This window comes from Urocitellus parryii, chromosome 7 (assembly GCF_045843805.1).
Source record: "Urocitellus parryii isolate mUroPar1 chromosome 7, mUroPar1.hap1, whole genome shotgun sequence".
NCBI classification, from domain to species: domain Eukaryota; kingdom Metazoa; phylum Chordata; class Mammalia; order Rodentia; family Sciuridae; genus Urocitellus; species Urocitellus parryii.
Genome location: NC_135537.1, coordinates 90,663,360 through 90,687,631, shown reverse-complemented (window position 1 = coordinate 90,687,631; position 24,272 = coordinate 90,663,360). Strand labels below are relative to the sequence as shown.

The following is a 24,272-nucleotide window of genomic DNA, read 5'->3' as shown; positions in this document are numbered from 1 at the left end:
CTGTCTCTGTCGCCTGGGTCACAATATCTATTTTTATATACATGTATATAATCCTACTGCCATCACAGTTATATTCTTGAGAGTACTCTGACTTTGGAAAATACAAATTTCAGGAAAAGTTCACTGCTCCCCAGTACACTGAGGTACCTGAAAATTCAAGCTCTGGTGAGCTTATACTTCAACATGTTTGTACATGAAACAATGTAGAGGAAATAGATGGCTTTTCTCAACCAGATGGATCCCTCTGTCCAAAGCATTTATGCAGATTCTTGAAGGAACCTGAGGATTTGTGATCATGCCCAGTAGCTGGCATTGGCAATGTGTAGTTTACAATTAAGTGCTTTATATAGATGAGGATTGCTAATTGTCACAAGAGTTCTAAGACAGTTTCACATGCCCAACCTCAGTGGACAAGCACACTGAGATTTGGGGAGGCACCAGGATTTGTCTCAGAGGAGCTGATTGATGAGTTTCCTCCATACCCAAAACGGTGGAACTATCCCTATCTAGAGTCCCTCCCTAAGCAGAGCCTGAAAGGCTTCTTCTTGCTCAGTTTCTGTCTCCAATTGAGTTTAGGTCTTGGTCCTTTCTGAGCCAGTGTCTCCTCCCTATAAAGGGCCAGCATCATCTCCAGAGCAGGGGGGGGGGGAGGTAAGCTACCACAAGCAATGTGTGAGAGGGAGAGCATTTGTACTGAGGCTACCATTAGATGAAGACTAAGGGCCTGGGCAGGGAGCACATTGGTTCAGGCCAGAAGAAGCCTTTCCCTGAATGCAGTGCAGGGTAGAGAGATGCTGGATGTGGTAGAGAAGCTTCTGGAAAACATCCTTCTTCTGTTTAACTCTGTACCTAGGATCATCGGTACAGTCAGCCCCGAGGGCTCACATGGTCTCCAGCAGCCACCAGGGGCATACCTGAGAAGGTGGGCCTCCTGACAAGATCAGAGGTCCTTTGTCCTATGGTAGCAGAGGACACCTACTCTGTTCCCTAAGGCCTCAGCTTTGTTCCTTTGGAAGTCACTTAGCATCTCAGCTTCAGTCTTATCTGTGAACAAAGGAAGTAAAACAAATGACCTGAAACCCCTTGAAGCTCCAGTTTCCATTCTCGAGGAGCTCACAATCTTTGTTATTTCCTCCTTCTCTATATCCCAGTAATGTACATCTTTCCTTTCCTAACTACTCCTTCAAGTCTTTTTTTCTCTTGCCTAATCTCCTCGATTCTGAGATAAGTAAAACTGAGTTCCAGCAGATGGACAAATGTGATGTCTTGCCAAAGTTTTCTGAGTATCTTTCTTGAATGTCAGTTGGATGTGATTCCAAAGAATATAAACTCTTATCATTTTCATGACTGTGTTTGTGTGTGTGGAGGCACATACTAGAATATTCCCAGTCAGCAGAAAGAGAGCTTACTCCCTTTGGTGGTTCTTGAACACTTGGATGTGGATATATGTCTGCCCAACACCCCACTCTCTTCTGCTTGCTCCGCCAACATTTTCTGCCCCGGAAGGCGACCCACATGTAGTCACCTGAGCCTCTGGGCTCTGTTCTCTCCCTCTGGCCTTTAGACTGTGGTGAGCTATGAAGTGGGCTTTTTTCTGACCTCCTGTGTTCTTCAGAAACCTTAATATATGAGAGCTGAAGGAATAAAGGTCAGAGACCTTTACACCAAACACCAGCTTATATCTGATGTGAGCTGAATTCATGACTTTGACAGATAAAACCCATGATTCTGACCACTCTGTCCCCAGCTTGGCTGCAGAGCAAATGCAACTGCTTGGGGGCTGGAAGTAGGGGCTAGGACCCTCTTTATTTTCAGACTTGGGTCAAACTTATCTAAAAGAGAGCTAAAGTGATCCTTCACCATTGAAACCAAGCCAGCGTTGATGGGAAAAACAATTTCCTCTCTACTACAACTGCTTTAATTTCTCTATTTCTTCTTACTATAAAACTCAATTGTAAATATGCATGTTATCAACTTTTTGTTGCTGTGACAAGAACTCGAGAAAAAACAAGTGAAAGGAGGAAGAATTTATTTGGCTCACAGTTTCGGAGGTTTCAGTCCATGGTTGCTGGCTCCATGGCTCTAGGCCTGAGGTGAACTAGAATATGATGGTGGAAGGCTGCAGCTCAGGAAAGCTGCTCAGCTCATGGCAGCTGGGAAGCAGGCAGAAATAGAAGAGAAGGGGTAAGACCTAGGGACGAGGTGTAGTCCCCAATGACATGTCCCCAAGAACCCACTCCCTCCACTACGTTCTACCTCCCACAGCCTCCTCCACCTCCCAGATCCATCCAGCTATCATGGATTAATTCACTAATGAGATCATGTTCCAGTGACTTCCCAAAATATCACACTTCTGAACATTACTGCACTGGGTTCCAAGCCCTCAACTCACAAGTCTTTGGGGGATGCTTGATATTTAAACCATAACACCGTGGGAGTACATTTGTATAGTGACTGTGCATATAATATTTGCAGTTTGCATATTCCTTTAATTGAATATGAATTACTTTAATTGAACCGTCTGCTTATTAATTACTTAATTATGAACGAGGCTCTGTACCCAAGTGCGATGGTACTATGGCAAAAACATGATGTTGCTTTTTTTTTTTTTTTTTGAACGCTAAGGTATCTGTCCACAAACTCCCATTCTCAGGGTCTTGCTGCTCAAATTGTAGTCCACAAGCAAGTCTAAGGGTTGGTTCTTTCCTGCCCAGCCCTCTCCCAGGTCTAAACTTTTATGCCTGGCTCTGGTTCAATGTGATCATTTTCTTCTATAACTCTTAAAACCCCAAGAGTTGTATTTCTACTGTTCACGTTCAGGAGAGTGTCAATGAGGTTTTCTCTTTTATTTCACTCTCTAATCAGGGAGGAAAACTACTAATAAGCTTGAGAAGTGGTGGGGAAGTTGCTGGAGAAGATCTTTGTGCTGGGGAATTTCTTGGATCTACACTCAGACTCTCCACTTCGAACTTTCATGGCTGGAGTTTCAGAAGACCAAAGTTCCCCCAAATTTTGTATGCTGTGAACAATTGAAACTGTTTTTTTCTCTTTCTGCCCATTTCCCAATAAAGGGCTTGGATAACCAGAAGAAACTAAAATAGAAACCAGCACTGTACTCTGAAATCAGAGGTCCAGAGACACATAGGCATTTACAAATTGTAGCTCATTAAGATCTGTTGCAACACCAAGCTTGGTGTGGACACCACCCTGAACACTGAACATGTGGTTCGGAGGAAGGGATGCACGGGGGGGGGGGGCGTCCACCACCTGGGAACTGGGAGACCCCAGTTCCAGCTGAGAGACTGCACCACTTAATCTCTCAAACTCAGTTCTCACCTGTTAGGCAAGGACCAGAGCAGTAGCTCCTCACTCTCACTGGGCAGGCATTTATCATCACCCCCTGGAAAATGGGGAGATGGTTGTCAAAGGAGACAGAACTTCTAGGACATGGAATTTGTAAGCCCTAGAGGTCTAATGTCCTGTAATTTATCACACTGTCTTATGTACTGGATATCTGCTGAGTGTGGATCTGACATGTTCACACACACACACACACACACACACAGTAACTATATGGAGAGATGAATATGTTAACAACCTTTATCACAATTATCAGTTCACTATGTATATGTATATCAAAATATTACACATTGTACATACAATTGGACATACAATTTCAACTAATTTTTTTAAAAAAATAAAGCTGGGGCATGGTGGTGCATACCTGTAATCCCAGCTACTTGGGGGACTGAGGCAGGAGCAACTTAGCAAGATCCTGTCTCCAAATATAAAATAAAAAGGGCTGGGGAATGTAGTTCAGTGGTAGAGCACCCTTGGTTTCAATCTCCATTGCCACAATTTTTAAAAAAAAATTAATTAAAAACTATTAAAAACCAAAACCCGGCTTGATGGCACATGGCAATAGTCTCACCACATGGGAGGCAGTAAGAATTGCTTGAATCTAGGGGTTTAAGGTCAGCCTGGGCAACATAGTGAGACTGTCAAAAATGTTTTTTAAAATCACAAATAGAGAAGGCTGAGCCCATCCACACAGGTCTACACTCTAGTATGGAGCTCAGACCTGGGAGGTCCGAGCCTCACCTCCCCTGGTGACACACTGATCATGTGTTTAGGGGGAGGGAGGGATGCATAGTGCTTCTCCAGGTTATGTTTCTAACATGGAAAGTTTAAAATCCAGAGCCCCCAGGGCACTTCTCTGGGTGTGCTGTGGGGTAAGGCCTCTTGGGTAGACAGGCCTGTACTCTGGCTTACTGACAGGCCCTTCATCACTGCAGGTCGGGGGCAGCAAAGTGCCCTCATCTGGAGCCCTGTCCAATTCCATTGGAGTCCCATTTCTGCTCTCCACTTGCTGTGTGACCTTGGGAGTTACCTGCTCAGCCACAGTTGCCCTATGGATGAGATAGGGGATACCAGTACCTCCCTGTTGAGCTGTTATTAGGACAGAATGGACTCATGGTGCAGGTGAAGTGCTAGGCTGGTGCAGGGCGAGGAAAGTGCTCTGTATAATTTCTCAGAAATGAGACCTTTGACAGCAGGGAGGGGTGAGAGAAGGGCCCAGGTGGGGCTAAGGTATGAGGGCTGCAGAGCGACCCACAGTCGCAGTGTAGGAAGGAATCTTGAACCCTTGCAAGACACTCTGGGTTCCTGACAGACTATTTAGAATCAGGGGTAACTCCTGTGGTCTCAGTCTCTCCTGTCAAATTTCACTGAGATGTCTCTGCATTGTTTAACCCAAACCTGATTTTTTTGATAGGCTCCAGAAATTTCCATTGTAGGTGCCATATGTGCTCTCTAGTCTAGCTTTGTGGCAAGAACACTGGCCACCCTCTCCATGGGCTGCATGAAGAGCACAGGAAATCAGACCACAAGAAAAGGCTCTAGAGGCAGATGCACAGGAAAGGGGGACAGCTTTATCCTTGGGGACAGACTATATATATTTTTAAATATATTTAACCAGTAAAACAGTAAGAGAACTAAGATCTTTTAATTGCATGTAACTTTAAATATAGATTTTTTGTAGTTATAATAAGTATGTAAATTCCATTCTCTGTCACTTTACATTTTTATATAAATCTTTTCATGTGCAACTATTCTCCATATTCTTTTCATAGTATATCATGATTGGTATTGCTTAACTTTTCCTCTGAGAATTTCCCTGAGCACTTTGTCTGGGTTCTCATGATTTCACTATGATCAGTGGTACAGGTGTGAACATCTTCATGCAAATGACCCACACCCCCTGTGCGGTATGTTTCCAACAGGTGGAGGACCAGGTCAACATGTAAGTTATTTTATATTTAACTAAGTTGTTCTTCAGGAAGCCAGTGCTGAGTTCATTGGCAACTGTACCAGTTTTTTCATAAGATATAAATGTAGGTGTTTTTTAAAATATTATTTGTCTTTAGGTCTCTTGGCTTGTTTGAGGAGTTTTTTAGTGATTCCTTAAAGTATTTTTTTCATTTGCATTTTTAACCCCTGAGGGGTTTCCCATGTATGTTTCATCTTCCCAAGTCTTTCACACACAGGTGGTGTCCTGTTCGCTTGAAAGGGCATCTAAATTGGTGTTTTATCCAGCTCTTGTTAAAATGAAGGCTGACTGCTGCAGTGTACAGATGGCGGCATTGTCAAGTTGGATGTTTTCGGTGTTTGTTTACATGAAGCAAGTTTTTGGTGTAGACTGCATTTGCAATGAGTGGCAGATTGGAGGCTGGCAGATGGAGATGCTTGTTCAAGGGATATTTGTGTTGCTTCTACAGTGGTGATGGATGCACAGGACAACACCTGTGCTATTAGACCTGTGTTTGTGCTTTTGGATTTTTTTTAAAAAGAAAAGTACTGAGTTTTCTTTTAAACACCAATTGTTTTGGGTTGTTTCTTAAATGTATCCTATGAGATGCCTTAAGAAAACTCTATGCCTCCATCATTGCCACACCTATTAATAGTATTGAAAGCCCACATTTCTTCCAGGGCCACATGGCTAGATGCTGATGAGCTTACAGTGAGCATTTCGGGTTCTATCAGAATTCTGGAAAGCAGGTTCCTCTGAGCTCTTCTTGGGCACAGAGACAGAGGCGCGGGCAACCTGAAGACTTAGGTTCTGTATGAATGTGGTGTAAGATGGGAAATCTGAGTTCTGGTCCAGGCTCTGCCACTTAAGAAAGGAGGCCCTAAGCTGGCTGGCTTTATTGGGTCACTTTTTCTTATCCTCAAACTGGGAGGGACATCTGCCTTGGGAGACATCGGCAAATTAGCAAGGGTACAAACACATTAATGGGCAACTGTCATTCAGTTGGCCTTGCGTGCCTGAGGGTTCTGCATCCATGGGTCCAACCAACTGAGTATTGAAAATGTTTGAAAAAAGAAAAAAAACTCACCTGTACTGAACATGTACATAGTATTTTTAACTAGTAATTATTCCTCAAATAAAAGGGTAAAACAACTATTGACACAGCATTTACATTATATCAAGTATAAGTCATCCAGAGGATGTACTTAGCTTAGATGCTAGTACTGTGACATTTTATATAAGGGACTTGAGCATCCTTAGATTTTGATTATCTGCAAGGTTCTGCAATCAGTACTCTGCAGATATTGAGGAATAAGTGTATATATATTCCTCCTCCCTTCTTTCCTCTGTGTGTTGTATTTTATTTTAAACCTTTAAACCTTGACCTTGTTGAAGAAATCAGATTCATCTTTTTTTTTTTTTACATGGCAGCTCAACCATCATAGGAAATCTGTAATCCATCCTGCCTTCTCCAGACTCACTTCTCCCTTTGGTCTCAGGTGTCTGCATCCTGCACAAAGGTCCCTAGCTCCCAGGGATTCAATTTCCACACCTAGAACACAGAGTCTTAAGCCTCTGGGCCCTTAGCAGGCAGTGTTTAGCTGGGACCAAGTGTGCAAAGCCCAGGGGAATTACTATTCTCCTTTTCAGGGTTTTCTAGAAACCCGAACACTGCATTAATGTTTTTTTTTGGGGGGGGGGCAGCCACACCACAGTGACTAACAGTGAGTTTACAGTTAGCTTTACTCCTGTTTTTTTTTTAAACATACTGCTGCTCAAACCACATCTTCCTCATCAGAAACTGGGGAGAACTATATGTTGCTGTTTGCCTTTAAGAAGGCTACATTTATTCCATTTTCTAAGTTACATTTTGTTACATGGGAATGTCCTGCCAGCTTTTGAGGACTTCAGGGATCCTTTATTTATTTATTTTTAGTTGTACATGGACAAACATCCTTATTTTGTTGATTTGTTTTTACTTGGTGCTGAGGATCCAACCCAATGCCTCCCACATGGGAGGCAAGCACTCTACCACTAAGCCACAATTCCAGCCCCTGAAATCCTTCTTGATCCATGGCATGAGTCATAACCTCTCCCAATCCTGTACTCAACTTGCTGCCTCTCATTGGATGACCACAAACTCCTTCATACCAAATTAAAAGGTGCACATGAGGGGCGTTTAGAACAACAGTTGGTCCTTCAGGTTAGCATGGATATTTGATCAGCAGTCTTGGAAGAAACCATTCCACCACTTATGAATTTTCCTGCTTATCATCTGGCCTTCTCCTTAACTTTTCAAGCAAATGGGGAAAAACTCAGTCTAAGATCCAGCCAAAGCATTGATTCATCATGACACCAAATTTCCCTGCCTGACCACCAACTCTGAATCCCACTCGTAGAGGGAAACGAGATTTTTTTTCTGGGTTTGGTGGCAAAAGCTGAAAGCATGATTCAAAGTGGAGAGTCTAGTTTGGGATTAGAGATGACAAAGAGTGTGGCTTTGAAAATTACAGCTTCTAGGAGATTGGACAGTAGCAAGTTCCTTGCAGAAGGGCTACCTCTTGAGTTGTGGAGCTTCTGTGTCTCCTGTACTTCACTGTCTTGCAGTGCTGAGTGATGACACCACTATAGGAACAAATGGTCATCAAGGGTCAGATGCTGGCTGGAGACCAGTGACCCAGAAGTCTGTACTCTTTGCCTGGGTTCTCTCACTGTTTTCGCAGTGGTGGGCTGTAACCACCTCTCATAAGTGGTTGGTGCCCATTGCTCTCCAATTCTTTCAGTGAGGTTACTCTTGTAGCTTAAAATTGGCCAGAGAAACTTACACCAGAGAAATTGGCCAATGCTACAAATTGAGGCCTCCCTGCTCTGGTTTGCCAGTGGCTACCATGCACCACCCTATACTAATGGCTTCCCTATCTCCCAGCTCACCCTGGTGTTCATCTATTGCCAGATTTATAATTTTAAGATAAAAGTCTGAGTTTCAGCAGAAGGAAGCTCAAATTTCTTAACATATTGCCATCTTCTAGCCCTTTTTCCCAGCAACTCCTCACCTATTCTCTTTCTCAGGCTGACATCGGGTCATTTGGTTTTCTCATCTTGCTGGGTCATTTTTTCCTAAGGTCTCCAAGCTGGTACTCAGCCCTGTCCTGAGGTCCTCTCATGCCAGGCCACACTGTGGCTGGTGTGTGAGTGTGTCTTTTCCCTCTGGTCTGAATGAGAAGGGTCTGTCTGTTAGGCAGAGATCCTCTTCCCTCTTCTGCTTATCCTCATATTTCCAAGCTCTGGCATGACTCCTGAGACACAAGAAGGTAGATAGGGAGAGAAGGGAGGAGAGGGCACAGGGGAAGGAGGGGAAGAATGCAGGAGGAAGGAGAAAAGCCATTCGTGAACTGCCAGATAAAGAGGAAGGGGACTGTGAATTTTTTGAGGGGTCTGGAAAGCAGTGGAACCCAGAGATCAAATAGGAGGAGAGCTAAATCTGGCCAGCTGAGGGCAAAGGCCTTGAACTGGAGAGGGAAGCAGAGGTCCCCTCAAAAAGGAAGAACAGGGTAACATGTCTCATTGCTCCCTTCCTGCTCTCCTGAGTCAGCTGGCCCCTGGGTGGGCATGTGCTGGCAGCAGAACTACTCCTGATGGATAATGGGCCCCGGGGTGGGAAGCCAAAGATGAGGTAAAGTCTCAACAAATGCCTTTAGAATTATTCTGAATTATAGCTGGCAGTAAACCCAAACTTTCTGGCTCCTTCCTTCACAAGGTAATGGGGAGGGATGCCTGGAGAGGAGGGAAGGGATTAGCCCAGTGCTGGGCTCAGGGGCTGGCAGCAGAATGCTGCCCTGCAGGAACTGGGTACTGAAAGGGCTTGAGCAGTGAGGGGGCACCAAGTGGAGCCAGCAGGGCCCAACCTTGCCCAGAGACACAGGAACTGCTACCTGACACTGCAAGGCCACTCACAATGAGTTAAGTGGCTGCACCCATCAGGCCTCTGTAATAAGAAAGGCCTGTGTTCCCCATCATGTTGATGGGGAAATGGCAAGGGAAGTGACTCAGACAGAGTGGAAATGAAGCATGCCTCTCGTGACACTCTGATTTCAAGCTGGACCCAAGGGACTGGTGCTCCATCTGTCTTCTGTGAGCTTCCTTCCACAGAACATGCTTCTGAGTGCTCAGGCCAGAGCAGTGACCTGCATGTGAGCAAAGCAGAAGGGAGAGTGACCTTCCTAGGTGGTGGGTGGAGAGAGGAAGGTGGGCTTTGAGGTGAAGGGAGCCTCTTAGCTCTGGAAGCTGAAGAGGCTGAGGTGACCACCCGGTCCCTCACTTACAAGGCCAGGTGTTCTTTTAAGAAAGGGTCTCAGTAGTACATTTCCAGTTCTTTCTTCTGCCAATTTATAAGCATTTTTTAAAACATATGAGCCAAGGACTTTACTGAAGTATCCTCTGATTCTCCAGAAAAAACCTGAAGAATTCAGCCTTATGCCCCAAGAAAGGAAACCAAGGCCTAGAGGGGTCAGTCACCTTGTCCAGATGCACAGCTGTTAAGTGGCAGACATGTCCAGCCCAAAATTACCAAAACTATTGTTCTCCTTTCATCAATGAATGAGCATCATAAATACAGGAAAAGGTAGAATAGGACTGTCCTTCAAATTGTGCTTCATGATGAATTTCCTGCAGTGTCCTTATTATTTCCATTTTTCCATGGGCACGTGGAAAAACATCAAGGCCACCATCAACCTACCAGCTGCTGTTGGGGAGCCTTATGTTTCCAGGCGACAGAGCCAGTTAGTGGCAGAGCTGTGACATTACCCCATAACTGTGGTAGCAGGACGTGACACCTGCTCCCAGCATTTGGTAATTAGCATTAGTGAGAAGGGAGGTATGATGTCACGGAGAAGGCTGACACAGCTGATTCATTCAAACCTGGATTTAAAACCTATGTCCTCGGGGCCTCCATGACACATCACTAGGACATTACTTACTGTGGACTTTGAAGTCAGGCAAAATGTCTGCCACTTACCACCTGAGAGATCTGGACAAGACTTTAGGCCTGTTTCTTCTCTCGGCATGACATGAATATGACCTACTTGCAGAATTTTTCTGGAAAATCAGAGATTATTTATGTGAACTCCCTGGCACACAGTATATGTTCAAGAAGGCATAGCATTACCCTACAATGTCTTCAAGGACACGAATTCTCTTTTTCTGCGATATTTACCCCTGTAGCCCTAACATCTTCTCCAGGCCAGGAGCACCTGTGACATCTCCAAGGGATGTACATCCTGCCTCAGTCACCCCTCCTTCAGGCAGGTAAATGTCTTGCCATTCAGGAAGAGCATAATTTATCTTCTTCCTGAAGCTTCTTGGACTCAGAGATTGAACAGCCTCCTTGAGTACCTGTTGCAGGTTAGGGCCAACAAGTTCTTAGAGCCAATCAAGGCCTTTCCTGTTTTAATCTGGGCCCATTTCCTTGTGTTTGTTATTCTTTGACTGTGACTTTGGCAGACCTGAGGGCTGGAAAGCAAGTTGGAGCCCAGCATGGCTCAGGGCCAGGGTTTTTACTAATGCCACAGCATATAGGCACCACTTACACTACTCAGTGGATCTGAGGCAGACCAGGACAAGGGAGGAGCAGGAGCCAGGGCTGGGAGAGCCAGGAAAGAGGTATGGAGAAAGGGGCAGGGATTTTGTCTCACACATTGAGGGTCAGAAGACTGCAGTTATAGAAAACCAGAGATGGGCTATTGATGAGAAATTCAAATATTCAGGCAAAATTCAAAGGAACAAGCAAGTTCGCTTATCAGAAAGAGGAGCTGGAGCCTTCCAGAGGTTTGTGCTTACCTCTACCTGACTCAACTTTCAATAATATATGTTAGTAGCTTGAAATAAGCCATGGAGGGAATATTTACACCATGGAATTGGCAAATGCTGGTAATAAGAACTTTTTTTTTTTCGTTATAGAGAGCCATTGGCAGGAGGAACAAAATATGGGAATTGTTTTAGTCAGCTTTTTCACTGTTGTGACTAAAAGACCTGACCAGAAAAATTGTAGAGGAGAAAAAGTTTATTTGGGGCTCATGGTGTCAGAGGTCTGAGCCCATAGACAGCCAGCTCCATTCTTAGGGGCTGGATGTGAGGTAGACCAACATGGCAGAAGACTGTGATAGAGGGATGAGGCTCACATGACCATTGGGAAGCAGAGAGAGACTCCACTCACCAGATACTAAATATATACCTCAAAGGCACGCCCCCAATGCCCACCTCCTCCAGCCACATCCTACCCATATTCAGTTACCTCTTAGTTAATCCCTCTCAGGGAATTAATTTACTGATTGGGTTAAGCTTCTCAAACCCCAATTATTTCTCCTCTGAACCTTCTTGCATTGTGTCACACATGAGTTTTTGGGGAACACCTCACATCCAAACCATAACAGGATCACATGCAAGATTTTGGAAAATAGGCAACTAATAACTGTGATGAGACTTGCCATTGGATGCTGTTAATGAACATCATTTTTTTCCACTTCATTTTCACAACCTTTCCAAAAGTAAAACAGGGCTGGTAGCCCTGTCCCCATTGTATAGATGTGGAAAATGAGGCAAAGAGAGGTTAAGATACTTGTTTTAGGTCCTGGAGGTAGTCAGAAAGTGAGGTGGAACCCAAACACAGGCAGAGTGAGCATGGGGAGTGTAGAGGGGTGAGTTCTCCAAGACCCCAAGGACAGGTAGCCTGGATCTTTCTTGTGTGACTCCTCTCAGGTACTCTGCTTCAGAGAGTTTGGGGAGTTCATTACAGATCTGTATCTACTAGTGAGAGTTTGGGGCACCCTTGAAGAAGCAAAGTGCATAGTTTACACTAGGGCTCACTCCTGATGCTGTACTTCCTATTTTTTGGACAGAAGCATAAATACCTGTATTCACCATTAAACTACCATAGTGAATAGTTTCACTGCTAAAAATTGTTCATTCTCCACCTATTCATCTTTCCCTTTCCCCTAACCCTGGAAACCATTGATCTTTTCACTGTCTTTATACTTTTATTTTTCTGCAATGTCATACAGTTGGAATTCTACTTTGTAGCTTTTTAAGATTGACATTTTTACTTAAAAATAAATTTTTAAGGTTCTTCCATGTACTTTGTGGCTCCAAAACTCATTTGGTTTTAGTTCTTATATTTCATTGTGTGGATGTACCACAGTTTGTTTATTCATTCACCTACTGAAGGGCATCTTGGTTACTTCAACCTTTTGGCAGTTATGAGTAATACTATTACAATTATCCCTGTGTACATTTTTGTATGGACATGTGTTTGCAGTCCCTTAGTGTAAATACTAAGTGGTGTGATTGCTAGATCTTATCATCAGAGCATGTCTAGTTTTGTAGGAAACTGTGAGGCTGTTTTTCAAAATGGCAGCATCATGCTGCATTCCCACCAGCAGTAAAGGGGAGTTCCTGTTGCTCCACCTTCTTGTGTTCTGTTTTCTCTCGAGTTTAAAAGCACTGTCTGCTTTTTTACCATCATCTGTAGCAGCTTAGGCAAAGAAGCACCTGTAGGTTCTAATATTGTCCCCTCAGACTTTGCCCTGTCCCTGTCCCAGGCATGGACTTCTAACTGTCCCACACCACTATGCTTCCACACTCCACCTGCCAGTAGATACATATAACACTGAAGATGGAGTTTACCCAGATCCTACCAGTGAGATCTCTGAATTCTATAGACATTTTATTCCTAAAACATTCTCTCTCATATTCTTACCAGGATATTTTAGGAAGTCACTGAAGTGTCTTGTGTGTGCTCACTGGAGCATCACCCTTTGGTAAGAATGCTGGCTGGGTTGAGGTGACATCTCTTAGGGCTCCCAAAGCTTCAGAAACACCAATTCCCTTCATGGAGGCTATCTGGGAGCATGCGGTATAAGCAGCAGATATGGGTAGAGTGCCCTTCTTTCCAGCTTTGAGAGCATGTTCTTACAAGCATGGCATTGCAGCATTACAGGCGTCCAGGTTTCCCAGTGGCCATTGGGAAGCCAGGCTGTTGGCTTTCATTTTAGAGTCCTAGGAGTTCTGTCTTAGTTTGGGCCATTATACAAAGTACCATAGACCGGGTGACTAGAACAACAAGCATTTATTTCCCACAGTACTGGAGGCTGGAAGTCAAAGATCAGGTGTGAGCATGCTCAGGTTCTGATGGGGGCCTTCTTCCTGCTGATACATGTGGCAGAAAGAGGGTGACAGAGTTCTCTTGGGTCCCTTGTAAAAATGATCCTGACTGATCCTATCCATAAGGTCAAGCTGCCAGCTCTGCATCTTTGTTAAGGAATTTCTCTGTTCTCCCTTTTGTGGAACTGACTGGAAATGCTGGGGACAATGGCTGTATGAAGCAGAGTGTAAATGTCCCAGGTCTGGGTGGGTGTATTCTGTCAGGCTCCCAGGATTCCCAGCAGAATTAATTAAGCTGTTCAAGTGATCCCTCACCAGAGAGCTCTTTCGTAGCTATCTTGCCTTACCTTCACACATTCCATACTCTCCAAGTGGTATTTCCTGGGATCACCTCTCAAATGACCTCCCCTAGATTCCTTGTGGCAGGTCAAGGGGAACTGAGATCCATCCCACTGCACGGCAGACACTGGCACCTGGATGTGTTCAGTGATGTCTCTGGGAAGATGGAGTGGATACTTCCATGATGCTGGGTGGATGGTGTATAGATATGTACATAAAGATGTTCATGTATATGTAGCTGCCCTGAGAACTCTGAGCCTGTGTGCCCCTCAGCTGAGGGACAAGCCCTGCTCTTCTCCTCATCATTACAATACCTCTTTGAACCTTCCTAGTACATATTTGCTTTTTAAAATAAATGGTTCCTCAAAGCTGCTGTCTAAATCTTTTTTTAACTAGTGCCCAGCATAGTATGTTTAATTTTATTTTTAAATCATAGGCTATAATTCCACTTTTTAAATATTTGACCCCACATTTGTTTTTTAATATGGCCAACTCCATCATGTTTCCCCCAACTTCTGGTCCAGAAATTTTCCCTCCATATCATAGTATCTTTTGAGATCTTTTTCTGTAACTGTAGATTTCACCATGAGAGCTAAGCTAACTCCAGGTGAATGTTAGGACACTCCTAGAAATTTAAAATATACTAGTGTTCAGACCTCAGTTGCCCTTCTGTAGACAGGACCCAGAGTTAGTGTTCTTTAAAACTTCCCAGGTAACCCCAATATAGAGCTTCAGTTGACACCATCAATCCAAAGCATTTCCATCACTTCTTTTGGACAACCCTGTTTAGACCTCTAAAAAGTAGGTCCTTGGAAGTCTTATTGGATCCAGAAGACAGGATCAGTTTGCTGAAATTTGGGGTGAACTACAGATTCATAGGATTCTTATAGCTTGATCTGCATCAAGCTAGGCTATCATGAGAACTGGATTAATCTTAGAGTCCAGCTCCTCCCACCCTACAGAATACACTTTCATACATACTGGAGAGAGGGTGGGAATTGTCCTTCATGTGCTGAGGTATGCTCTATTTGATGAGTCCCTGGGGGATCCAGGCTTCCTATCATGAAACCTCTGGCTAGCAGCTGAGGCTGTGGACGGTCAGGCCATCATTCAAAAGCCAGGTTCACCATCTATCCCCTCTCTTGCCTTCTCTGTTCCAGGTCCCTCAGAGCTGTCCATTCTCCAACTCTGTCTCTTCTCTGCTTTCTCCCTCTTGTCCATGTTTCTTTCTTGCTATTTTCTCCTGCCCCACTTCTTATTTTTCTGCTCCACTGTGCCTTTGAACCAGGCTGTGGCTTCCTCCTCTCCCAGCTGCATTTGCTCTGTGTGGGACCCTTGCCTAGGAGCCATTGTGGGGGGAGAAATGGGAGGTAGAGGGGGCTTCCAGAGGAGAGGGCTGGCATGCTTGGAAGCTCCAAGTCCAGATTTTATACCTGAATGTTCATGCACCCTGCTTCCACCTGCTGTAGCTTCCCAAGACCATCCAAGAATGCTGAATGCCTTTAGGGGAGTTTTCAGGAAGAGCAGAATAGGTCATTTGCTTGGTGGTTGCACCTGGGGGGCTAAGGCATGAGGGCTTCTAGGCACTCATTTCAGTACTATCTCTCTGTTGTCTCCACAGGACTGAGATGTGCTGGGCCCAGCTGCTGTCTGAGAGGATATCCAGGGTGTTCAAGCCCCTGAGCTGAGTAAAGGTGGGCACATTACACTGGCCTGAGGGCCCCCCAGAGCCCATGGTGGTGGTAGCAGTCGACATGGAAAAGGGAGATGTGTGCATCCTCAAGGTTTGCTTCTAAAGCAACAGCTTCAACCATGGGAAGAACTTCAAACTGGTCAAATGCACTGTGCAGACAGAGATCCAGGTAAGCTGGAGACCTGTGCACTCTATTTGTCTGTTCTGCCCTCTGCTTCCTGGACAGTTGAGCAGCACTCCTTCAGCCCAGCAGGCTCTCCTGTACTGCCTGGCAGAGGGAAGTTGGCATCAGGAGAGATGTTCTCAGCTGATGTGGCCAAACTCCTCTCCAGGTGTGCAACTCCACTTCCCTAGGGGCTTGGGGGACAGATGCTACAGCCTTGGTTTGAAACCCTGATTGTTTGTTTGGTCTTTGTTCAATTCATTTCAACTTCTTAAGTATTTATGACATTTGAGTCTCTGCAAAGGACATAAAAGCCCCCTCAAATACTCTCCAATGTAATTGGAATTAGAGGCATATGCAAGTGATTACATTTTCAAAAAAAAAAAAAAAAGCTATCTAAGATTTCTGCTGGACATTGAGAGGATGGAGCTGGTGGGGCATTTAGAGGATGGTAATGAGCTACAGATGCCCTGGGCTAGATGGGCGTCACCAGGCTCTTTTGCCAGAGCAACAGCTCAATGGGCTTATTCTTACTTAGGGTACTAAAATCTGTTAACAGATCCAGGTACCCACCTCATCAAGGCGTCTAGATACCAGGAATTCAGTTCAACTTTACTAAGTCTATATGAAATTGTCATTAAAAGCAGAGTTCCAGTATACTGGCTGATTTCACCACCTACATGTATTGAACAATGGCTACATGGGAGCAATTAGGTGTGTCTTTGTATACTCATGATCTCATTAAATCCTCTAATGGCCCCAAGAGATGGATTCAGTGAGGATGCATCTTTCCTCTGCCCAGAACATTCCTTATTGATAATGGAAGGGAAAGTCAAATGGGTTCTCAGAAGGCTGCTTGGAGGATTTGTGATTTGAACAAGGAAGAAGGGAACTCGGAGGAAAGGCACCAGCTCTGGGACAGCTGCCTGAGCTCTTCCCCATGGCATTGCCAACCCTTCCTGTGTCCTGAAAACCCGTGCCTCTCAATTCTGTGAGTGGTTCCTTTGGTTGGTGCTGTGGCAGCTTGGCCACGTCACCATCCCGCCTGCTGTCTGTTACAGCATGCACCTGCCTCTGCACACCAGAGCAGAGTGTAATTGATTAGCTCACTGTGTTGGCCAGTTACCATTGTTGATTCTGCCTCGGTTGACTCCTTCTGTTTCCTGTAACTGATTTGATTAGAGCCTTGATTACTTGTCATATGGTTTCTGATATGGGATCATAAATGTGCCTGAGTATAAGACCTGGACCCCTTCTTCCAGGGGACACTTTCCTATCTTCTTTACTGTCCTCTTCGTGAGTCTTCCTTCAGGTATGTCATTTTCATACATAGATGATACCATCCACTGTGAGCCTCACTAGCATAATTTTCAGAAGTTAACCTGATCTTCAAGTTTGAGGAGCACCTCATTGACCTTTTGTGCTGAGAAGCAGAGGACATCTGGTTGGTTCAGCTTGGGACAGGTTTTATGGAATTAACAGTGAGAAGGGCCCTGAAAGATGGGTGAGATTTAAAGCATAGACTCTTGGGTAAGAATGGAGCAACACAGATAGAGGCTGGGAGGCTGCTGGATGGTGGATAGTCTGGCTTGATGGAAGCATTAGATTTATTTAGAAAAGCATCTCAAGTCAAGGCCAAGGTAGAAATTGAGGGCAGATAATGGAGGCCTAGAACATCAGGTTAGAAATTTGGAGTTGGGCAGGCACTGGGGAACAGCACCTAGTTTTTAAGAAGGGGGAGAGAGATTTTCTTAGAGTTGTGTGATGACCTGGTAGGTGTATAAGGGGAGGAAGAGCAGGAAGCCTACAGAAAGGGCAGTAAGGCCCAAGCTCAAGAATGGCTACCAGTTCTGGGGGCATCATCTGGAGGAGTGTGGGGACAAAGGAGAGGCAGCAGCAACAACCGAGAGAAGTAATTGCCTTCTAGGAGTTTCTATCCAAGTTTTGACTTTTCCTGCTTCCAGTGTCTCCTGCAGGCTAAAGGTCACCTTCTAATGTCACTGACTATTACAAACAGCTGTGGCCATAAAGCCACTTGAACTTCCAGCCATGAGCTGTCCTACCCTTAGTGGTGTGTGGCCTTGGGTCTAAATGCTTAACCCATCTGCACTTCAGTCTGCCCCCTGGGGACCATGGCCATCTGCAGCTTTGCTGTAGGATTGGAGATGGTAGATGAAATGTACCTAGTGCACAACAGGGTCTCAAATAATTGGAAATATTGGTTGCATGGATGGATATTAGGTGATTACCCTGCTCAAAAACCTCAGAGGATCACTAATTGCCCAGAGAATGAAGTTCAAGTTGTCTTATTTGGGTATTTATCCATTCAGCTTTCTTATTTTCAAACTGAGAAGACAACCACATTAGTGTTTTAAAATAGCACATGGTGTTCTGAAAGATGTTAATGAGGTTGCCCTGGAGAAAGGGTCTTATCTCAAGGAAGCTTAGAAGATACTTGGTTAAACAATTCTGAACGGATTCTTTTATAGCAAGCTTTCTCAGAACCTTTAATAAGCTAATATGCCCAGTGAGTCTTTGAGACAGGGGCACAGAAGTATTGTTTTCTACCTAGCTGTTTCTTATTGGCCTAAAGAAATGCTCTAAATGCTCTTTTAAAAGTTGGTCTACTAGTCTTCTGAAAAATCATTTAGGGAACTTTTCTCCCCAAATCCTGGCAGCAGAACACAAAGGGTTAGAGAAAGAAGCTGGCAAATGGGAAGTGGGTTAGGAAGTGGTGGCTGTTGTGTGGGAGGGAACTGATGAGGACCTGAACTAAGGGAGCATCCCTGGGAACAGATAAGTCAACAGATCTGAGTGTGTCTCGGGAGGCAGAGTCAACAGAATTTGATGATTAACTGGATGTAGGGAGGGAAAGAAAGGAAGGAGACAAGGATGACTCAAGCTCTTGCCTGGGCAGCTGAATGGGAGCTGGCACCATTCATTGAGATAGGAGCAGAGAAAGGAAGGGCCTTGAGATTCCAGCTCCATTTGTGGTGTGTTTGAAGCACCTCCACAGCAAAATGTGGGCCTGGAGCTTAGGAGGGAGAAAGGACTTGGAGGTAAGGATTTGGCATTGTCATGCAATGGATGCCAGGCAAGAGAGCAGACTCATCCATGGAGGTTGAGTTCAGCAAGAGCAAGAGTTCCAGTTGGGAAACCCGGGGAAGTCAATTTCCAGAGGACTGAGGAAGAAAAGGAAGCAAATGAAGGAAAAGAAGAGACAAAAAAAAATGAAGAGAACTGAGAGAACCAGTCAGGGGCCAGGGGGCCACAGGCCAAGGGCTTTAAGGAAGAAGTGTTTAGCAATGTTAGGTACTCAGAGAAGTCAAGTCAGGGGAGGGCAGAAATAGGGTCATTGCCTTCAGCCACAGGTGCCATGGGTGACTCTTTGCTGGGCAGTTCCAGTGGAGAGATGGGGGCAGGAGTCATTGTACAATGATGGTTGAGTAGAGGTGATGAGAATAACTAGCGTTTTACAATTTTGACCATGAAGTGAAGGAAAGAGGAGAAAGCAAGAGAAACAAAGTCACAGCCCATGCAATACCACATGTGGTAGTCCTCGAGTGGAAAGGTACATGGCAGGTTGGAGGCTGAGAGTTCCTTAAGATTGACTTCTTAAAACATGTTAAATTTTGCTCTTTACTCCATCCCTTGTGGGAAGAGGCTGATGTAATTTAATCGATATCCAGAGACTGTAGGAGATGGAAGTGACAGGCTTTGGTGATGGATGGGAGGTGCAGGAATGAGGGATAGGAAGGTGTGAAGAGTGGCAGCCCTGGTTCAGGTGTACAGGGCCCTCTCCCTAAGATGAGGAACACTGGAGGTGAGACTGGGTGGGGAGTGATGTGTTCCTCAGCTCAGTTACAGATCTTTCAGTGTGATTGAGGTGCTTTATCACTTTCACATGGAAATGTTGAGTAACCATTGGTGCATGTTCTGGAGGGGAGAACTAGTGTGGGCACAGACAATCAAGTGTGGTCAACCTCAAGGCGGTGGTTGAAACCGTGGCTGTGGATGAGGTCACTGTGGAAAGACTCTTGAATAATTCCATCTTCCATTCCACGAACAGAGTTGGGTGCCCATGCCTGGCACCATGCTGGCCGTGGCCTGGGGCAGCAAAGTACCCCTAAACACAGGTACACTCTCTGCTTTCACAGGGCTTCCTGGCCAAGGGTGAGACCAAAATTGACTCAAACCAAAGCACAAACTATTACAAACTGAGGCCAAAGCTCTGACAGGAAGAAACAGGGCTGAGGAGAAGAAATAACACAGAAGAGTTGGGTCTGAACATCAAGGACTAGCTTTGCTATTCAGAGTCCACTAGAGGTATCCAGTAGGAAATGTCCAATAGGGAACCCAGGCCTGGCATCCTTGACTGAGATTCTCCTGGATCAGTGTCTCCTTCCCTCTATTTCCTGACAGCCTTCTTTCCCTAGCTTGGCTTTGACTTCAACCAGTTTTTCATATGCAGCTCCATATCTTCTTTCACCATCCTCCCAGTACTCAAAATGCTGCCAGCACTTCCGGATTTGCCAAGCACATGTCCTTCCATAAGAGCACTCCTGAAATTCCAACACCCCCATTTGGCTGCATCTGATCAAATAGAAGCAATGGAGATTCACCCTGGCACATCCCCTGCCAGGGCATGTTTCCAAAACATGGTTATTCCAGGCGTACTTGCTGACTTTGTAGAGTTATCTTTATTCCCAACTTACTTCTATGCAAATACAATAGACTCATGATGCTTGCCCCATTCAAAACCACAAAAGTACTCCTTGGATTTGGTTCCTAGGACCCCTAAGAAATCAGGAAGGTGCTGGAGAGACTCAGCAATGTGCCAAATGAAAACCATACTTGGCTCTTCTTGATTTTCCACTTCCCTTTGGTTTGGTATTCAGAGGAAATTGTGTTTGTTTGGGAGCTTTGAATCTCTATAGCAAGCAGAGGCTTATATCATTCTATTTTCTTAAAACATGCTAATTTGCTTTCTGGGAAAGAGGCTAAAATGACATTCTGAAAACAACTGGCAGAGCATCTCCTAGACGTGCCCACATGGGACGTCTCCTTCATGATCATGATTACACGCACGCAGTCCCCCTCCTCTCTCTCCCCTTCTCCCTCTCCTTTTCTTCTCATTCTCTTTTGGGTGGGAGGGATGACTATATGTTCTGGTTTGTCTCAGTCCCAGCTTACACATAATGTCCAGGGATAACCATTAGGAATGTCCCTGCTAATCCCCAAAGTACGATGCATGTGAGGTTGAATTGTTTGGTCACCTGTTTCTAAATGCCATGTTCTGTCCTCCCCATGCCTGGCACACTGACTGCCTGCTTTGTGGTGTCTTCTCCCTCTGGCTGTCACCAGCAGACCCACTCTCTGCATGTGTGCAACCCTATCATCAGACCATCTGTTTCTCTCTTAGGAGGGCAGTAAGCAAAGAGTGGGCATTTGTCCATGATATGGTGCAATGTAGAATTGCCGGCAGGACCCCAACTCCTAACCTGTCTCTCAGTCAGCCTCCACTAGGCTGAAAAGCCACATTTGAGATCCATCTTCATTTTTTTCCTGAAGCATCACTGCACTGGGAATTCATATTTGCATCCCCAGGAGGGGCAGGAACTAAAGCCATTCTGTGTCCTTCCTGTCCTTCCAGATGCATTCCTCCCACCCACAGCAGAGTCTCTGCTTTGCAGGCATGGTCCCTGGGTGTGGTTGCCCTGGCACAGGATGAGGGCAGAGTCGAGTTTCCAAGTGTGCCCTATGCTTGTGTGACACCATCAGCTACCCATCCAACTTAGCTTCAAGCTTAAACCACTCACCTAATGTGGCACAGTGTGCTATGGACTGGATGATTGTTTTCTCCCCAATTTACATGGTAAAGTCCTGGCCCCTGATGTGGTGGCATTTGGAGGTGGGGCCTTTGGGAGCTACTTGGTCAAAAGGCTACATTGAACCTAATACTGAATGTGACAGCATCAAAAGTTATGGCCCCATGAATGAGATTAGTGCCCTTACAAAGAGGTTGAAGGAAGCACCCTCTTCCCTTCTCTGCTGTGTGAGGATGCAGCAAGAAGGCACCATCTTGGAACCTTCACCAGAACATGAATCTGCTGGTACCTTGATCTTGGACTTCCCAGCCTCCGGGTCTGTGAGCAGTAATTCTCTGTTGTTTATAATTATCCCTCTTAAGGTATTTTGTTATAGCAACAGGAACAGACTAAGATATGAGGTAATTAGATTTAGATAAGACCATGAGGGTGGGGCCCCCATTATAGGATTAGTGCCCTTATAAGATGAAGAGAGGCCAGAGCACACTCTGTCTTAGCCATGGGAGACACAGCAAGAAGGCAGCTGTCTGTAAGCCAGTAAGTGGACCCTCACCAAGAACTGACACCTTGATCTTGGACTTCTCAGCCTCCAGAACTATAAGAAGTGTTGTCTAGGCTGCCCTGTCTGTGGTATGTTGTTTCAGCAGCCCAAGGGACAGAGACACAGGGCCAGCAGCTCCCTGGGTTTGGAGGAGCAGTCTGGCCTTCAGACCATTGGTCCAGGTTCTTGGTTTCCAGAGCATTCCTGCTGCCTTCATTCAGATGCAGCTAAGGCAAGGCCTCAAGTTTGGGATGCAAGGTTGGGGTACAAGAGGAAAGGAGGGGAGGGCTACCTGTCCTAAAAGAAAACCTACCCTAATGAGAATAGATGGAATTATAGAAGGCCAACCCCCCATGCATGCGAACATCACTGGAATAGGAGAGGAAAGGGTCAGCCAGGAAGCCACAAGCTGGTACCACACAGAGACTCAGAATAATATAAAAGAGGCACACTCACAGGCCTCCTCCTCTCTGCACCCTCCCCATTTCCTGTGAGTGCTCCTGTCCACCCACCCACACAGACACCTACTGAGGCAAGCACAAGGCAAACATGCAGAGTTCTGGGTCCCTCTGTTTATCTGTATGCTTAGATTCATGACATCGACAAATTAGCAGTCAGGTGTCAATGCTTTCGCTTCTGTTTCTAACCTGGTGGATGCTTTGCTAAATGTCCTTGTTAAAGGCTTTTATTACCTCAAACTTAATGCTTTCAGAGTGATAAGTTATGCTAACTTTTATTATTTTGTTCTATCACTTTTTTAAAAAAATTATTGCTTATGTGTTGAGGACATGGAACTCAGATGGCCTTTGAATCAGTTTCCTATTTCAGTCATAATATATTACTACAAACTTGGGGCTTCAAAAACATAGGAATGGTTCCTTTGCCATTCTGGAGGCTGGAAGTCCCAAATCAAGGTGTCAGTTGGGCCTTGGTCTCTCTGAGGGCTCTAGGACAGATCCTTCTCTGCCTCTTCAGCTTCTGATAGTCCAAGTGTTCCTTGGCTAATGACAGAATTGCTCCATTCTCTGCCTGTGTCTTCACACACACCCCTTCTCCCTGTGGGTCTTTTATAAGAACATTCCCATACAGGTTAGGAGCCAGAATGACCTCAGTCCAGAATGACCTCATCTTGAAATTCTTAACTCAGTTACATCTATATAGACCCATTTTCCAAATGAGGTCACCTTAAGGTTCTGGTGGTTAGGACATAGGCATACTTTGGGGGACCCCATTCTTCTATTCTTGATAGCTGTCTCTCAGTATCGCTGTGTTTGTCACTGGTTTCTGTATGTAGGCTAGCACAGACCAGGACATACAGATGTACAGACCTAAGTGTGAGCTCTCTGCACACACTCCACCCAGACGCACAACTGGCGTTGGAACTGACCGTTGAACTTGGCTGACACAAGTCTACCCCTCCTCTCCACTTCCCAGAATTCTCAGCTGCTGGCCATCTGCAGGTTGTGTGCCCTAATGTGAGGCTTCCTGTGATGTTGCCAAGCATGTGACCCCCTAGGGTGTTGCCTTGTCACTCTTCAGGTGATCTCCTCCAGTTCCCCTACCTATGATTCTAACCTAAGTGTTGCCACATATATACTTCTGACTCCAGTCTCCCATGACTCCCAGTCTCTTCCCCACCTGCCAGGTTGCCATCTCCACTGACCATATGTGCAGAATCAAACATCACCACCGGTATTCTCCTCAGTCTTTTCCCTTACCTGGTAGCTCCACTCTTTGCCAACCATGTCTCAGGCCTTATAGCTGTAATGACTTTGTTTATTCTCTCAGACTCTATTCAGTCCATTAGGAAGTCCTGTCAGGCTCCACCATCACAAACACCCAGATTCTGACTCCCTTCAACCATTCATTGCCTCTTTCTTGGTCCAAGCCTTCAGGATCTCTTGTCTGGAATAACTCATTTGCCTGCTAACTGCTCTGCCGTTAGCCCCACATGCTCCACCCTATAGGCAGAAGCTATGGTGAATTTTTAAAACACAGGTCAATTAGAGGGACATGTTTAAAGCATAGATTAGATCATATTATTGCTCTGCTTTAAACTCTCCAGAGGCTCCTTATCTCACTCAAAATCTTCAGTATCACCTTGGTTCACAACAGGGTTTAGAAGCAATCATTGTTTTGCAAGCCAAATACAGCTCGTTGCTCTCAATTTTGTAAATACAGTTTTATTGGACCACAGCCACACTCATGTACTATCTATGGCTCTTTTGAGCTACAGTAACAGCGTT

At 45.2% G+C, this 24,272-nt stretch overlaps 1 protein-coding gene across 1 annotated transcript in view; it reads left to right on the top strand.

Moving 5' to 3' along the window:
• LOC113178273 (protein-tyrosine kinase 2-beta-like) overlaps positions 1-24,272 on the top strand; it is a 102,503-nt gene that overhangs the window by 58,662 nt on the left and 19,569 nt on the right. Inside the window, exon 4 of the mRNA XM_077800873.1 lies at positions 15,423-15,663. The gene's annotated coding sequence lies outside the window, so the exon portion shown is untranslated. The remainder of the gene's footprint in view (positions 1-15,422; positions 15,664-24,272) is intronic.